We start from the raw sequence: 18,702 nt of genomic DNA, 5'->3' as shown, positions 1-18,702 counted from the left end.
CACAAGGGGGAGAGTGTCCTGGGATAGGACGAGCAAGCTGCTTTGTAAATAGAGATACATCCTGGGAAAGCTATTCCGGTGCTGTGTCTGGAGGATAAGGAGCAAATGTAATCAGAGGAAAGTGTGCTGGCGGATTACTTGAGAAACTCTTATCCCACTGTATTTTCAGACAAATTGGGCATGTTGTATGTTTTTTCTCATACGTTTGTATTGAAGAAAGAGGCTGTGCCTAAGGCTAGGTTAGGAAGGTATCAGTGTTGGCCGGAGGAGGGCTAAAGTGTGAACTTATAAAATGTAAGGAGGCAGGGGCCATAGAGGAAATTGAATCCTCGGAGCGGATGTTGCCTGTGGTCCTTGTGCGCAAGCAGGATGGTGGCCTCAGGATGTGTGTCGATCTTAGGAAGCTCAAAGAGAGCATATAGGTCAACCAACATCCATTGCGTAATATAAATGAGCTTTTAGCAACCATAGGTCAGGCAGCATGGTTCTCCACATTTGACCTTTCCTCCACGTATCATCAGATTAACCTGCACAAAGAGTCGCACCTGCTCACGTCATTTGTCAGCCCATTCAGAGCATACAGATTTTGCTGCATGCCATTTAGCTTAGTGTCCACATCAGCTGTTTCCCAACGGCTGATGCAGACACTGTTTGGGGGTATATACGGTGTAAGCTACTTCCAGGATTATATTTTGGTCTGGGAAAGGATCGCAGTGAACACGACGAGAGTGCTTTGTCTAATGGAAATTTTGCAGAGGAGTGGCTTAACCATAAAGTTGGCAAAGTGTCAGGTGGGCATTTCCAATGTTACTTATTTAGGACACACGTTGGACGTGAATGGCATAAAACCTAGGGAAGGTTTGGTTAAGGTGATGAGGGAAGCACCTTCTCCTGTGAATAAGGAACAACTGAGGTTGTTCCTGGGACTGACAGAGTATTACGTGAAATTTATTCCATCGTATGCAGAGAAAACCATGTGCATCTTCACACTTTTGATGAAAAATGTCAGATTTGAGTGGTCACAACTTTAATCAGGTGGAGGTTGTCAAGTTGAAGGAGGATGTGCATAATTGAGTTTGTTCAATCTGAAAAGTAAGACAATACTTACTGTGGATGTGAGTGACATTGGCCTTGGTGCAGTGTTCAATCAGTGGAAGGGTGTGAGGTTCAGACCTATTGCCCCTATTAGACCTCAACCAGTGTGATAACTTTGCTGACTTCTGCACTCAGATGGACTCCTTAGACAACAGTGTAGGGAATAACCACCTAATTAAGATGGACACAGCTTGCCAAACAGATCCGCCAACTCCTTCTACATTGTGTGTAGAGACCTACATCTAACCAAGACGGACACATCTAGCCAAACTGACCTCTTAACCCCCTCTACAATGTCCCTATACCCAGACCAGAACAAATGGACATCAAAGGCCAGTTAGCTCTTATTCCGGTTAATCTCAACCAGGGCATACTAACTATCCAGTCAGCATTTGATGCTGAGGTTCCCATTGCTGACCCTCCCTCAAGGGCCAGGCCCCATGGCATCACCTGTGTCTCAGGCAAAGGTTTGGAAGGTCCTGATCCCTCATTATTGGTGAATATAAGGAAAAACAAACCAGGCCCATTTGAGGGGGCCTAACTTGTGAAAGGCCGCCCCACTTTATTCACTTCCAAGATGTTCCGAGTGAGGAAAGCATCAATGCCGGTAATCAGGGATAAGTCCCTACGAGACATTATCATGGATGATAGGAATTTCATCATTACTAATCATGTGGGTTTGAACCAAGAGAGGCCTTAAGAAACAACATTTTGGCTTGGCTATACCAAAGAACGGGGCCGGGAGTTGTCAAATGCTCAGATTTGAAAATTGTACATAGACCGGACATTGACGAGTGGTGTAACCAGGAAAATCAGGTCTGTGTTCTGGCAGGCTGTGGGGCCAATAATCTACCTGCTTTTCTTAGCAAATGCAAGTACTTGCCTAAGGTTGTGTCTGATTTAAAACGTATTCTGGGCTAGTCTGGTCTATTAATTATTTTGTTAAAGAATGTTGATATCAAGTTAATTCGTTTTTATTTTATGTGCCTGTGTTTTCAATGTTATAAGTTTTTGTTTCGTTATAGGGCTTCAATGCCTGCAGGTTTTTAGCACTTTATAAATATACTAATAAATTGCGTTTGCCTCTAGTTTTTAGGGATGCAGAAGGTTTTTAGGGATGCAGAAGGTTTTTAGGGATGCAGAAGGTTTTTAGGGATGCAGAAGGTTTTTAGGGATGCAGAACGTTTTTATGCTGTGATTGAGAGGGAGACTCTGGCGACCTCTTGGGCATCTAGACATTTCAGGATGTTTCTGTGGGGTTTTCCTTACATAATTCGGGCATATCACAAACCCCTCACATATGTATTGACTACCAAGGGCATGGGGTCTGCATCTCCGAGGATAGCAAAGTGGATGGTAGATTTACAAGAGTTCAATTTCAGTGTGGAGTGAATGACTGGTTCAAGGAAAATGGTTGCAGACTGTTTGTCCCAGTTGCCGGTGCTTGGTTCCGTTGAGGATGTGGAGGGTGAAACGAGCACTCGGGTTGCATGCATTCTTCCTGCTGTTGACAAAAGTGAGTGGGAGAGGGAGAGTGCAGTTGAGGCAGAGTTGACATGGATCAAGGATGGTTTGCAGGGTGGCTGAGAGAACGTGAACATCACAGAAAAAGGGAAGGCATATTTGCATATTTTGAGTGACTTGGCAGGGGACCCGTGGGGTGACATGAGAGGTGATAGGCTAGTTCCGCCTCTCAGTTTGAGGCCCCGGCTTGTCGAGTTGGCTGCCAAAGGTCAATTGGGTAGGTCATTGACTAAGAGACATTGCAAGAATCATACTGGTGGCTGGGAGTGGATGAGGAGGTGGCTGTGAAAGAGTGTGTGGCTTGTGCGGTAAGTGACAAAAGCAAGGCACTCCGTCCGCAGCCGATTTATCATGTAGAGATTCCGGGCGAAGTAGGGTCAAAAGTGGCTTCGGACATCATGGGCCCTATTGATAGTCTTGGTGGAGAGTTGAGATTCGTGGTGGTTTTGGGCGATTACACCTTGCGGTGGGTGGAGGCTGCTGCATTGGAAATGGTTACAACTGAGAAGATGATGGAATTTCTCATTAAGGTGTTAGACAGGGATGGTGTTCCGGCTAGCATAGTCACGGACAGCAGAGTTCAATTTGTTTAGCCCTGTATGCAGGAGTTTTTGTGAAAACCTGCACATCAGGCATCAAAGGATCTCTTTATATAATCCTTCTAAAAATGGGTTACTGGAAAGGATGAACTGATTTGTGAAAAGGGCAATTCCACTGGCTGTTGCCAATGGTTTGGATTAGAGTGGTGTTGTGTCAGAAGCATTGGCTACCTATAGACGTACACCATCAGACTTTACGGGTCACTCACCGTTTGAACGGATGAGAGGTATAAAGACGGGTTCAAAGTTGAAGACGGCTGCGCTTGGGGGTGGGGTCCTCACTGAAGAAAATATGTCAGAGGTGTTGGAGAGAGTACATGCTCGACAAGAGAGAGTAAGGGTGCAACAAGCGAATAAGAAACCCATTGGTGTGAAGGTTGGTGGTAGTGTGTGTGTGAAGAACCCACATGTCTCTGCGGACAGTAGTGAAGGTTGGGGAAAGGTACGTACTTCTGGATGATGGGTCGCGGTGGAACAAGAGGAAGATCTGGGTCAAGAGAGTAGCACCTGTGATGCCGGTGTCGAATGGTACATCTGGTTTCATGTTGGGGTCTAGTTTGGGTCCCAGTTAGAGTTCAATCGGTGAGGTGCGTGCATGTGTGTGAGGAGTGAGTTGTGAGTAGGGAGGAGGATGCAGTGGCTGTGGCAGAAAATGCGAATCAGAGGGGCCGTGCGGTGCGGTGTGCTGCTGGCGCTGCAGCAGATTCTGCCAGTGGTGGCTTCATTCCTAGGATCAGGTTAGGTTACCTCTGGTCAAATTGAGAGACTATGGGCCACATTACACGGATGGCGGAGAACCATGGCTCTATTAGTGCCATGGTTCATGCCGGTAAAATACCGGCACCGCCTTGGCGGAAAGGGGAATTACCGCCCCATTCCAAGGTTGGCGGGGCGGTAATTCCCCCTTCCACCATTGCCCTTCCCCATTCCCATTTTTGGCCCATAGGGCTCAATGGGAATGGGGAAGGCGCTAATTACGGTACCGCAAATTGCAGTACCGTAATTAGCTCCCTGGGTCCCTTTGCGGGTTGGTTTTTAACGCCTGCAAAAAGCAGGCGTTAAATCCCCCAACCCGCAAAGGGACCTCGTAGTAAGGTGGTAAGGATTTACTGGTACCGGTATTTTACCGATACCGGTAAATCCTTACTGCCATCCGTGTAATGAGGCTCTATGTCTGGTGGGGTGTTCGGAAAATAGCTCCATGGTGCTGCTAACAATTGCATTGAAACCTGTTTGTTCCTGTTTATTTCTTTCCCTTTTCCTGCCCCTATTTTCCTTTGTAGCTTTGCAATTGTGTTTGTTTCTTTTGTAGCGTCATAAAGGAGGGGAGAAGTGTTGTATTGGAACCCTGGTGTGTTTACTCTTGGCCAGGGGTCAAGTCCTAACAATTAAAGTGGGGGGACTCATCAACAAACGCAATGGGATGTGACGTCACCAGAAATTAGCATATCAAGGTGAAATATGCACATTTCATTACATTGGCTTTGCATAACCACCCAAATTGCACAGGACAAATGGCATTTGCCTTTCATAAAATCAACACACACACACACATCCAAGAGAGGATGTTTTCTTCTAATAGTGTTTTTGAAAATGTTAAGAGGTGTGTGTCTTTTAAACTCCAAGAACCAATGCATATGTTTTCCCTGGGACTTGCAGTACCGAAATGGGACATTTCACCTTTAGTTGTTTGGTATTTTTCATCAGGTTATATAGAGCAGTGGTGAAGTGTCTTGCTTGCAAACCTGACAACTGCGTTTCGATCCCCAAGGTCGGATTGAATTCTAAAATTCAACAGGACATTCAATGTTTCTCATTTTACCTGGGGGGACTCAGTCCCCCCTCTGAAAAAAGTGGGGGACTCCGCCCCCCGCCCACGTGTACCCTTGACTTGAGCCCTGCTCTTGGCCAGGGTTCCACAATCTATGCTGTTGAGGGGCCTGGTGGCTGTTCCGTTTCACTACCATAAATCTGCATTTTCACTTACCATCTGGGTTGGTGCCTACCTTACTTCACTTCTCCACGTGCTGCACATTATGTGCTGAGCAATCAGCAGGGCGAGTGTGCGTCTGAGGGGAATGTGGACACTTGCACATCATAATCAAGACATTAACCACACGATGCAAATCTCCCCGGGTATAAAGCTCGAGACATGGTAGAAGCGGCTTCTTAGTATCTGGCACCAGGTGTTGGGCTGCACAGACCCCCCAATCCTTCCAACCTGCTATTCGGCTCTGCATGTATGGATTGAGGGCTTGGGGAGGGGCGAGATCTGTCTGCTGACACTGCAGGGTAGGGGTGCAGCGAATAGCCCCGTGCACCCTTCGGATCTCTATGCTACAGTCTCCCCCTCTCAGGTCCAGAGATTCCTCTCACTGCAAGCCCTTTGTGTTTCTACTCTCAGGGTCTCCCCTAAACCCCCTACCCTCCCGTACCTCCACCCACCCCACCAACATGGGAAGCACCCAGGGCAGCGCATCAGTAGTGATTGCAGTACCGGCAACCGACATAACCGACACATTTCAGGCTGTCCTTTAAATTTGATTGACAGACTGGACATCAAAATTGCCCTTTTCAACATGATTTCTTTAAGCAAACATGCTCTGGATATTCTTGATTTCCTTATTCTTCATGATTTGGACATCTTCTGTTTAACCAAAACTTGGTTAAGAGACGCGAGTGGTCCAACTCTCGACAAGGCGATGCCAGATATATTACATCATCTGCAGGAATCGAGCCTTGGGTCAAGGGGTTGGAGTGGCAGTGATTGCTAAAAAGTGATTCCAGTTTTTTGAAAGCCCTAGTGTTTGTGAGTATATCTGAAACTCACCCCTTCTCCTTGTAGCAGTCGTAGCCTTCTTGTGGTGTACCGTGCACCACAAAAATGGTCAACTTTAATGAGGACCTAATCCAAATTTTTAAAAAAAATGACGTTCCAAACTGTTCCATTCTTGTGGTGGGCGACCTCAATCGATGGCTCCATAAACCCAGAGATAGAGAAACTGTCACCCTAGTAGAGGCACTCCTTGAAATTGATTTTAAGGTTGAGAACAATGAACCAAAAGAAATCTCTGGAAATATCCTGGAGTGGTAATTTCTAGAAAGCGTAATGTAGTTATGAAGAGTACTGCCCCATGCATACGGTCCGATCACTGTATCGTTGAGTTTACTATATGCCTACAAGAGATTTACCATGATTTTCACAAAGCTGAAATGTTCGAGGGAGAAAAGGCCAAACATTATTTTACGGCAAGTAACTTTTGGTTTTCTCTCCCCCAAACATTTCAGAATATCCCCTTACCCCATAACCCCTTACTTACCTGAGGGTGGCACACCTCCTTCCCTCTGTGACGCCGGTTCCCTTCACTTGAGTGTATGGGAACCGGTGCTGCAGGGTACGCTTTTTCTTTTTCTTTTTTACTTTATTGAGACGGGAGCAGGGTACACACCCGCAACCTCCAATCACATTACGGTGAAGAAGGGTGTGGGGGAACACCCCGACAGCCCCCACTGCCCTTCTTCACTGTAATGGTTTGTATGGCATATTTTTAGAATTTTTAGGCTATACGAGATTTCCGTACAAACTAAATTCGGTCAAATATGCCATACGGGTGTTTCCCTAGAAGACATACCAAAAACACACTCTATCCCAGCCATAGTTGTATATTACCGCAGTTTTAAGTAGGGGAAACCTCAACACCTTCAGAGCTGCTTGTGGGATATCATGTCCTCCACGGACACTTCAGATATCCCCGATCTACTCGGTGAAACATACAACGACGTCCTGATTAATATGGTGGATAAAGTTGCCCCTATGATGAAGAAACTAGTGAAAGAAAACAGAAGCCATAGAAAATTGTTCACCCCGACCTCTCAATCTTGAAAAAGCAGAAGAGAAGAGCTGAACAAGTGTGGCTAAAACACCCATTGCCCTGAATAAGGAAAAATGGAAGGCACTTGAAGCAGCCTACAAAGCCAAAATCATTGCAGCAAAGAAGAATTTCTTCAATGAAGAAATCTTGGGAGTCAAAATCAATTCCCAGAAGCTCTTTGAGATTTTGAAGTTTCTGAGAAGCCTAAAGCATTAGTGCAACCCATCCATCCCACAAATCAAGACTGTGATGACGTCCAGCTAGCCTTTGCGAATAAAATCAGAATAGCCGAGACAAAATTGAGAAAGATCTAGGAAACGGCTTATGCAATAAGGCCCGGCCGACTTCCATTAGTAAACAACCGTAAGGACAATCGAATTTTGTCTTAAAACATGTGACCATCCTCGAGATTAATTCCATGATGTCTTCAATGCATCCCACTTCTTGCCGAGAGAACATCATCCCTGTGAAACGTATTCTGGATAACAGAAATGATTGTGCTCCTTTCTTCTCTAGATTCGTTAACTCTTCCTTTGATCACATCTCAATTCTGGAAATGATAAAAAGTTGTCACTATCACCCCTTTGGTGAAGTAAGCTGGCTTGGACCCTAAAAATGTAAAAAACGTAAGGACTCAGATTTCTTACTGAAGATCCTGGATAAAGTAGCTACTAATAAATTGCAGGCCTATCTGGAATCATCATCTTTCTTCCACTGTAAGCAATCCGGGATTAGAGCGGACCATAAAACGGAGGCAGCCCTTCTCAATCTGCAGACGAATATGCAAGAGTTGGTGGATCAGGTGAAAAATTGGCTCCTGGTCCTCCTGGATTTGTCTGCGGCTTTTGATCTGCCACAAGTTGGATTACATCTTTTCTGTCAGGTAGACAATTCTCGGTATGCTGGGAAAATGGGCCGTCAAATCCGGCCCCCATTTACTGTGGAGTCCCACAGGGAGCTTGTGTTTCAGCTAGGCTCTTCAACTTGTATGTTAGACCTCTTTGCCATCTGTTAGAGATCGATGGGGTCTCTTTTCCAAATTACATAGATGATACCAAGCTAAATCAGTGGGGATCATGAAATAGATACCAGGGATTTGAATGCAATCTACAGGGTCATTGAACAGTGGATGACAGAAAATTGGCTCTGGCTCAACGGAGTAAAAACAGAATTATTATTATTTGGTAGCCTTGGGGCAAGAGCAAAACTGGGAAATGAATATCGCAGCTTCAACACGTGGGCGTCTTTCTCAATGCCTCCCTCGGTACTGAGACACAGGCAAGCTATTTGTCTAGCAACTGTAATGACTATTTGAGACTCCTTAAGAACATCAAGTCATTCATCTCAGAGGTGAATTGTGCCTCTATTAGTTGAGCCATTATTCTCTCACGTCTCGATTACTGTAACTCACTATTCACTGGGGCCAGAAAGAAGTACCTGCACCAACTGCAAACGCTCCAAAATGTTGCAGTTCGTATCATCAAGGGCATTCCAATGCAGGAACAAGCTTCATCGGGGAGGGTATCGCTACATTGGCTCCCTATCGCTGCCAGGATTCACTTTAAAACAACCACTCGAGTGCATAAATGTCTCTAAGGAAAGGCCCTAGCGCACCTGATGACCCGCATCTCCCTTTATATACCCATGCGCACCCTCCGTTACGCCAATCTGGGAACGATTAGCGCTCATAGGTTCAAAAGAGCCTGTGGCCTAGGTAGGGCCTTCCCTATGCGGGCTGTGCAGGTTTGGCACTCCCTTTCAAGTTCCCTCCGTGTCTCCCTGAAGACCTTAGTCCTCCAACTGGAGTGAGATAGTTGCTTAGCCTCGTGTGCTCCTGTGCTCTGTTGTTCTTCTGTGTTTATGTTGGCACACCGATGCCTGTTGGTTCCCAGTGCGGTATAAATTAATAATAAAAGAATAGAAAATAAATATCATGATATAGAGCAAGAGAAACCCCCCAAAATAAGAGATAAAGCACCAGTTACTGGTTGTCAATCACTACATATTCCAGCCTCTCCCTCTAAGCGCTAGAACTATGGGCGACGGGTTAAGCAGCCAATTCCAAGAAGTCACAGGGCTGAGTAACCAGCAGCAGGTGGTGGTGAGAAACCCTCACATGCGACACCCTCACATGCTGAAGTATAAGAATATCCAGCAGCAGCTCAAGTATAAAAGAGCAGAATATCCAGCAGCAGGTGGTGGTGGGACACCCTCACATACTGAAGTATAGCACTGAAGAATACTCAACAGTAAGTGATGGTGGGACACCCTCACATGCTGAAGTATAAAAGTTCAGAATATCCAGCAACATGTGGTGGTGGGACACCCTCACATGCTAAAGTATGAAAGTGCAGCAGCAGGTGGTGGTGGGACACCCTCACATGCTCAAGTATAAAAGTGCAGAATATCCAGCGACAGGTGGTGGTGGGACACCCTCACATGCTGAAGTATAAAAGTTCAGAATATCCAGCAACAGGTGGTGGTGGGACACCCTCACATGCTAAAGTATGAAAGTGCAGAATATCCAGCAACAGGTGGTGGTGGGACACCCTCACATGCTAAAGTATGAAAGTGCAGAATATCCAGCAACAGGTGGTGGTGGGACACCCTCACATGCTAAAGTATGAAAGTGCAGAATATCCAGCAACAGGTGGTGGTGGGACACCCTCACATGCTGAAGTATAAAAGTGCAGAATATCCAGCAACAGGTGGTGGTGGGACACCCTCACATGCTGAAGTATGAAAGTGCAGACTATCCAGCAACAGGTGGTGGTGAGACACCCTCACATGCTAAAGTATGAAAGTGCAGAATATCCAGCAACAGGTGGTGGTGGGACACCCTCACATGCTCAAGTATAAATGTGCAGAATACCCAGCGACAGGTGGTGGTGGGACACCCTCACATGCTGAAGTATAAAAGTGCAGAATATCCAGCAGCAGGTGGTGGTGGGACACCCTCACATGCTGAAGTATAGCACTGAAGAATACTCAACAGTAGGTGATGGTGGGACACCCTCACATGCTGAAGTATAAAAGTGCAGAAAATCCAGCAACAGGTGGTGGTGGGACACCCTCACATGCTAAAGTATAAAAGTGCAGAATATCCAGCAACAGGTGGTGGTGGGACACCCTCACATGCTAAAGTATGAAAGTGCAGAATATCCAGCAACAGGTGGTGGTGGGACCCCCTCATGCTAAAGTATGAAAGTGCAGAATATCCAGCAACAGGTGGTGGTGGGACACCCTCAAATGCTAAAGTATGAAAGTGCAGAATATCCAGCAACAGGTGGTGGTGGGACCCCCTCACATGCTAAAGTATGAAAGTGCAGAATATCCAGCGACAGGTGGTGGTGAGACACCCTCACATGCTAAAGTATGAAAGTGCAGAATATCCAGCAACAGGTGGTGGTCGGACACCCTCACATGCTCAAGTATAAATGTGCAGAATACCCAGCGACAGGTGGTGGTGGGACACCCTCACATGCTGAAGTATAAAAGTGCAGAATATCCAGCAGCAGGTGGTGGTGGGACACCCTCACATGCTGAAGTATAGCACTGAAGAATACTCAACAGTAGGTGATGGTGGGACACCCTCACATGCTGAAGTATAAAAGTGCAGAATATCCAGCAACAGGTGGTGGTGGGACACCCTCACATGCTGAAGTATAGCACTGAAGAATACTCAACAGTAGGTGATGGTACACATGTATGCAACAGGTGATGGCGAGAGGCCATCACATGCACAAGTATAAAACTGAATAACACCTGGAAACAGGTGATGGTGCGAGACCACAACATACTCAAGTAAACCACTGAAGAATACTCAGCAAAGGGGATGGTGGAGACCCTCACATGCTGCAGTATGGCTGCATCCAAAATCGGGTCCGGGTTCCCTGAATGGGGAAATACCGGGCCATTCCGAGTATGGAGGGCCCGGTATTTCCTCCTTCAGAGAACCCGGCCCGGCCCTTCCCCATTCCCATTTGAGCCTCATAGGTCTCAATGGGAATGGGGATGCCTGTAGCACCGGCACCGTTCATAACTGTGCCTGTGCTACAGGCAAGCTGTGCTCGCGGGTGCCGCTCTGCCTGCCAGGTCAGGCCTGGCAGAATGAAAGGCACCCGCGACCACAACTCGGAGTTTGCCAGTCCGGTAACAACGGTACCGGCAAGCTACCGGTACCATTGTATCCAGACAGGCAAACTCGTAATGAGGCCCATTTGTATTTACCGCTGAAACCTGGTGATCTGAAGGGTCCCCTTCGATTTTTCATTTGTTATTGTTTTCGGGGGATTCTCAAAAGCATCCCTATTTCATCGTACAATCCTTTTGCAAGAAACATTTGCCTTTGAATTGGTTCGCTCCATCTCTGCCCCGTTCCCATCCTTATCCCCCCATCAGGCAACAACAAGGATTTAATCAATATGTCTGAACACGATCGTATTCCTCCCTACTCCCTCTATGCCCTGACACTCAAGGTGATGACTTTTGTTCCTCTCCACTCTGTCTGTGATTGTGTCGCCCCCTACCCAAGTCAAACGACCTAAAAAACATACGATTCTGAGGTACTCGGCCTCAATCCGTACCTCAAAACCAGTTCATTGGGTGTGAATGGGTCAAGAAAAGGCCTGGAGCATAAACAGAGCTGTCACATCCCGTCATTAAGATAAGACTGATTTGCACGCCTATAAAAATGGCCTTTTGGAATGCCAAATCCCTTCACCCCACGAATCATATTAGTAGTGCCATTAACAGACCTCGGGGGTTGTCTGATACTAAGCAAAACAAAGGAGGTGATGGCTAGAAGGTTGAAAATTAACCTCCCTTTACCCTGTCACACCTTTTCCCTTCAATGCGATAGCCAGTGCATTGAATACATTTTTTCTCAGATAAAAATCAGATTAATTCAGGACCACTTCAGGCACCCCAATCAGAGTAAAGAGTTTAATACCCTTGAGTTAATTCCCAATAAGGCTACCTTTGTTTTCCTTTAAGCCTCACCAGATCTCATTCTCTCACCACAAATCATAATTGCATTCTATTGTCTGCAAGCGTTGCTACTACTCAGGCCCAAGAGATACCCAACTTGATTACTCTTTCGATCAATCGATCAAGGGACCCCCTACCTATAGAACCTCCCTTGATCCCAGTGTTCTGCAGAATTATTGACTGCTGGATTGCCCTGGCCTGCTAAGATCTTGGAGCATGTGGCGACTCAGCAATTGCAAAACACTTTGGAAGAGCACCGCCATCTTGACACCCTCCAGTCAGGCCTCCGACCAAGCTCATGTCACGAAGACAGCCTCATTGGCCGGCTTGGATGAAAACATGAATCTCACAGATAAGGGTGCCTTTGCCCTTCTGATCATGTTGGACTTGTCTGCAGCTTTCGAAACTGCAGATTTTGACATCCTACCCTCTAGGTTGTCAGAAGTTAAGGGGTTGTCTCGGAAGAGCCTGGCGTGGTTCAGGTCTTTGTTAATTGATTCCATTCAGCAAGTCAACATTGGTAGCTTTTGCTCTGACCTCATCCCAGCCACCTGTGGGATGATGCCCCAGGGTTCTTCTGCGGAGATTGATGGATTGTGCTGCTGAAGTCAAGCAATGGTTGACCATCAATACATTCCAATTGAATCCATCTAAAACAGAACTCAACCTCTTTTAGTCCTGAGCATCTGTTGAGCAAGCCCTCTCGCATGCTGTCTCCTACTTCGTTGTTTGGTCTGCCTTGCTCCTATGCATCCAAGGTAAACGCCGTTGGATGCTACTGGCAAGCTAATCTAGGTTGTGAAGCCCAGGTGGGCGAGATCATGAACTCAAACCACTTTGGTCTTCGTCTTCTGCAATTTGCCCAACCATTCATCCGAGATGCTGATCGACCTACAGTTCTGGGGGCATTGATCAGTTCCAAATTGGAACAATCCAATGATATTTCAGTAGGTATTCCTGAGAAACAGATTTTGCACCTGCAAGATGCCAGAAATTCGGCAGTCAGACTACTTTGCAAGGTGCCAAAATCCTCCCCGATCTCCCAATGGCAGAGCACCTTCCACTGGCTACCGCCAGCCAAATACTTGCTCTCAAGCTTCTTTGCCTGATCTTCAAATGCTTTCATAGGCTGGGTCCACTGTATTTGGGTTATAGGATACAAATGAACTACCCTAATCGCTGTCTTCGCTCGGCCTACCAACATCGTTTGGTTGTGCCTCCATCCTGCTAAGTCTCCCGAGGTGACAGGTACTTCTCGATTACTAGCCCACCTCTCTGGAATGGCGTTCCCATGACTCTTTGATCTCTTGACTGCTTAACTCTTTTTAGGCAATAAATTGAAGATCTGTTTCCTTAATATATCTCTCACTGTCCTCTTTGGTAGCATCTCGGGAGGATAGTTTAGGGGCAACATGCTCATCTTAGAAGCAAGTCGACACAGAGCAACACAGGTTTGATCCCCAGGTCTGCGCTTAGAAACCTCTGGATATTAAGCGCGTTATAAATAACCTATCATATCATATCTGCGCCCAGATGCAGATTAGTCTGCTAGCCATCGCCCTGCGCTGTACAAATTCATCAAATCAGTCACGCAGTGGAGAAGCCATTACCATATAGATGCAGGGCGGATGTCTGTTCCCGTTCTCAGGGCGAGATCACTTGGGAATAGGATTTCTTTCTGAACACACAATCCAATAACATCAGTTATGATACCTTTTATTGGACTAACTGAAAATATTACGCAGAGAGTCGGTACCTTATCTTTCAAAGTCCAGAGACTACTTCATCAGGGGGCGGTCGCACCATAAATGAACATCGAAACAAAATCACACAGAGATGGAAATATCTTTTACACGGAAAGACAAAAAAAGAGATTTGCCCACTTTAAAATGCATTGGCTGCAGAAATAAATGTGCAAGGGATTCAGCCCTGCAGGGACCCTGCAGGGACCCTTCACCTCCAGGGCCATGACACTGCAAAGAAACAGACACACTCTCAAACTTTGCGAAGCAGTTTTCATCGCCAGTGCAACGAAATGACATTTTAAGCAGGGACACGTTCTTGTGTTTAGCATGGAATGTGTAATGTGTCCAAACACTTAAGCATGACCAGTCTAACAAGTGGAAGCCAGTATGGAAAAAAGCAGTGGTGCTCTTGCAGAGACATTCCGAAGTGTTAGATTCATCGGCACACCGTTTGAGACAGAAAGGATATGTGTTCACACCTAGCCTGCACAGTCTAAAGCTTTTCATATGAGCATGTCGGGTTCAGGTGTCAGACCTCCCTCATATGCCAGCTTGCGCTTTACTGGAGCACTGGTCGCAGCGGGGTTGAGGGACGAGGTTGGCCTCAGGTTGTGATCAAGTAGGCTTTGTTCGTACTGCAGGCGGGAGGGGGGAGACTGGTGGGGGCAGGGGCAAAGCGGGAACATATGTGTTTGCTTGTTTGCTCCTTTTTGCAGTCTTACTTTGTATAATCTAGCCATGACCTGGCCCTTTGATCTGCATGGCTGTGCGGGAATAGTGAGCTTTTCTGCCAGGCGTGCTGCAAGCCCTGGAGATCTCATCTGCAGCTGAGCGGGACATGAGTCTGTCCTTTCGTGAGGTGGGCTCCTGTGAGTTTGATGCTTTTAAAGTCCAGGTTTTAGACAGGGAGGCCTGCACAGAGGGCATTGCCACAATGCAGGCGGCCAAGAACCAAGGCTTGCATGGTGGGTCTCAATTATGTCGTGGGAATGAAGGAAGGTTTCATGTTGTGGACTAGACTCTGTGGGTTATCTTAGCATTGCGTGCCCTGAATGAAAGGTTATTTTGCATTTTGCCTGGGGGTTTGAGTTAGGACTGAGCCCATCTTGTAAGGAAAGCTGACTGTTCGCTGGACCGAGATGTCCTAATTTGGTGGGCAAGCATGGAATCACGGGAAGGGCTCCAACCCAGCTGCCTAATAAATACGTCTGTGAACATTTTTTACAAAACATAAATAACACATATCATGACGTTGTATAGCGTACTGTTAAGTGCCCACGTCTACTGTCTGGCTGCCATTGATAGCTAACTAAATTTCACGCTGATCCCATAAACATTGCTTGTGTTGTGTTGTGTGTTCACTGTAGTACATACACCTTGTTCACTATAGCACAGCCTGTGTAGCATGTTTACCTTGCTTTTGGGAACAAATTGATCACATTCAATAACTAAAGTTGAAATGTGTATTGATCATTTTGTGTGCCAGAGCAGTTAAGAAAATAGCTCAGTGTGTTAAGCACTTGTTGCAGAGATCAGTGTTCACATACTTGATCACAGTTCCGAATCCTGGCAAGGCTGGCTCAACCTTTCTTTCCTCTCTATGAGGGTGATAAACTCAAGGATATCAACTTTGGTTATAGTAACACCTGCAGTGCAACAGGCCACTGTTTGCAGCTCGTTTTGAGAATTGGCCCCTGATCTAAACAAACAATACATCTCCCCATATCATCAGTCTGGTGTAGGACTAGAACTTGGTCCAAGGGTTATAAAAACTGGTCAGGAGGGTCAGCACAGCAGTATATGTACGCCCCCCAATTAAGAGCACAATGCCTTCATTGGGCCAGGTGGTTAAGTAGCCACATTGGCAGACAAAAATGCTCCTGCTTTGCCCCTGCCCCCACCAGACTATGACACCAATGTGTCGAGGCTCACCTCCCAGCTTTGACACCAAACGATACTGTGATCCTGGACAGATTATCTAATCTCACTATATAATACTGTACTATTTGGCAAAGTCACATTAATTACCCCACCTTTTGGCCGTACAGGGATTTTGGGGTACTGGCCACCTGATCTGTGATGCTCTACGCGGAGGCAGTAAATTGGGGTGTTCCCCAGAACCCCAATGTGTGTCCAAAGACAGCTTGCTTTATGTTATTGTGGGAGATGCAGTGTAGGTTCTCCAGTCTAGGCACATCATGGGGGAGGGGAATAAGTCGGATCCTCCATTTTCCATATTGACTTTAATAAAAGTATTAATAATAATAATAATAATAATAATAATAATAATAATAATTCTTTGCCCACTGGCTTCACCCAACTCACAGACTCTCTAATTCTTTGCCACCAAAAGTAACTGAGAGTGAAATGTCCCTGAGATATCACCTGTCCTTTTGGGGGTGCCTTTTGAGAACTGCTGCATCCCATGATAGTGTTCCGGGCGAGAGCACAGCATGTCTTCAGAGCAGCAGTCGGCCTTTTCAGAGGCATTAGGGAGTCATAGATCGACGCCATGAAGTGGGAACTCCAATTTTGCCTGACTTCAAAATGGCGTCTCTGCCTTTTGAATACTTTCCACTGCCACATAGCTCCTAATTAATACCAAGTACCCACCAGGCACCCATAAACAGCCACAGCAAGGCCCAATAATTAGAAACAGCAACAGAGAGTGGAGAGACACCTCACAGTGTGCACGCAAAGGGCATGCAAACAAACATAATCAGCAAATGAAAGGGGCCCCTGCTCAAAACTGACCTTAAAGACAAAGACATGTATGAACATCTTACATACTAGAGAGCTTGTGTATGAAAGTGCATTTAATGCACATCACAATACAACATGATTTATTCGCATACTGACCATTGTAATTGTTTATTTATACAGCGCATATACACACGTGGGGTGCTTCAAAGCGCTTTAAGGCGGGAAGGGAACAAGGGAGTACAGTAGTCATTCTTAGGCCTTGAGGTTTCCGAATGATCTAACAGAAAAGTAGCGTACTAGGCCTGACAGCATTTCTCCTAGGCAGGTGTATGAGGTGTTTCAAGCGTGACCAAGCCAGCGAGGGTAAGACAAAAAGGGGGCAGGGGACAAACAAACTTACTAGTTCTAGTACATTTAGGTCATGTAAGTGTACAGACAGAAGTGCAAGGGAAAGGGGGGACAAGTACGTCAGGACCCTGGGTTAAGTGCAGAGAGGTTACCCCTCTACTGGAGCGTAAGCTGAAAGTGCAGCAGTGCTGAACATAGTGCAGAGTCCCAGAGGCAAGTGCAAGACTGGCAGGGGAGCCTGGGACCTGTGAGGCTCTGTGAGGCTCTGGAGATGGACCAGGCAACCAGTCAGCAAGAAGCTGAAAAGAGTTAGGGAAGGGAAGGAGGAGGGAGGCAGGAAAGAGAAAGAAAGGAGGTTAGCATGGGAGAGAGAAGAGGGAGATCTTGAGGAGTTTCCAGAACTTAAGGTGATCCGGCTCAAGACGGAGAGAGGCAGAGAGGCTGTTCCAACATGAGGCACTTGCAGCGGATACAGATCTCCTCAAAATCTCTGTTTCTAAAAATGGCTCACCCGCAATGAGTTGGAGGAGGATGAGTGGAGAGCTATAGAGGGAGAATATTTAGGAACATAGCGTTGTAGCGAGTGCAGGGCCCGGCCACACAATGCCTTGTGGACTATGCAGAGGGTCATGAACTTGATACTTGCAACCACATGGAGCCAGTGGAGGGATTTCAGCACCAGAGCTATGTGGTCCCTGGGCTTGAGGCGAAGGATGCGTTCTGAGGGCGGAGAGTAGCAGTAGGAAGATTGAGAAAAGGCTGTTGCAGTAGTCCAGCCTAGAGAGAACCAGGGCTCTCGAGGTGATGAGACTCTGGGGGAAGGTGAGAACATGTAGAATACCTCTGATGAGGTGCAGCTGGTAGTGAGACTTTTTTGAGATGTCAGAGATGTGAGAAGAGAAGGAGTGTAGTCAGAGGTGACCACATAATACATATGTGAAGCCAAGATGTAGTTGCTTGCATGAATAGACAAGTACCCAAAGTACCCAAATGATACACAGTGAGCACACTAAATGGTACACAATAAGAACACTGCGTGACAATGCTAGCACACAACCAACTATGCTGACAACACTCAGGTCCTGGAGATTTCAGGGGGATATACTTCTGATAGCCTACTCCTCCAAAACATCAACAATCAAGTAGATAGTAGAATAAACTACTGCAATGCGCTTCTAGTAGGGGCTGATAAAAAAAAAGCATCAAGCGTCTCCCAACCATTCAAAATTATGCAGTCCAGCTTGTGAAAAATTTACCAAGAAGATGTCATATCTCATCCCACCGGCAGGCAATACACTGGCTACCGATTCTGGCCACATGTCAATTTAAAGCTGCTTCCTTACTCTATAAGTGTTTGCATGGGAAATCTCCCAGCTACCTGAAGTCAATCTTTTCCTAATATGAATCTCTACCTTGTTTAAGAATAGCTAATACCTGTCTCGCTGCTTACACACCATTTAAGAAAGCAAAAGGGCTGGGTAGATCATTTGCCAACTGCTCTTCCAAAATTTGGAATGGCCTCCCAACATCCCTACGATCTGACGCTAACATCAGTACAGTCAAGAAAGCACTGAAAACCCTCTTCTTACGCTAGAAAAATCCGACTGATTTCTCCTTCCTGATCCTTGTCCTGTACCTCTCTGTCATCCTCTGTGGTTTTGTGCGCCCTGATGCCTGTGGGCTACGGAACGGTATAAATAAATAAAATAAGAATAGAGACTCAGTTCGCAAGACTTATAAAAAAAGTTGTTATCCAACACATTATTTTTATATCAGAACATTTACAATTTGACTTTGGTAATGTATCCCCTAATAACAAAAAAAGAG

The sequence above is a fragment of the Ambystoma mexicanum genome, chromosome 11 (genome assembly GCF_040938575.1).
Source record: "Ambystoma mexicanum isolate Mex_15411 chromosome 11, UKY_AmexF1_1, whole genome shotgun sequence".
NCBI lineage: Eukaryota > Metazoa > Chordata > Amphibia > Caudata > Ambystomatidae > Ambystoma > Ambystoma mexicanum.
Note: the sequence above shows the minus strand (reverse complement) of the source record.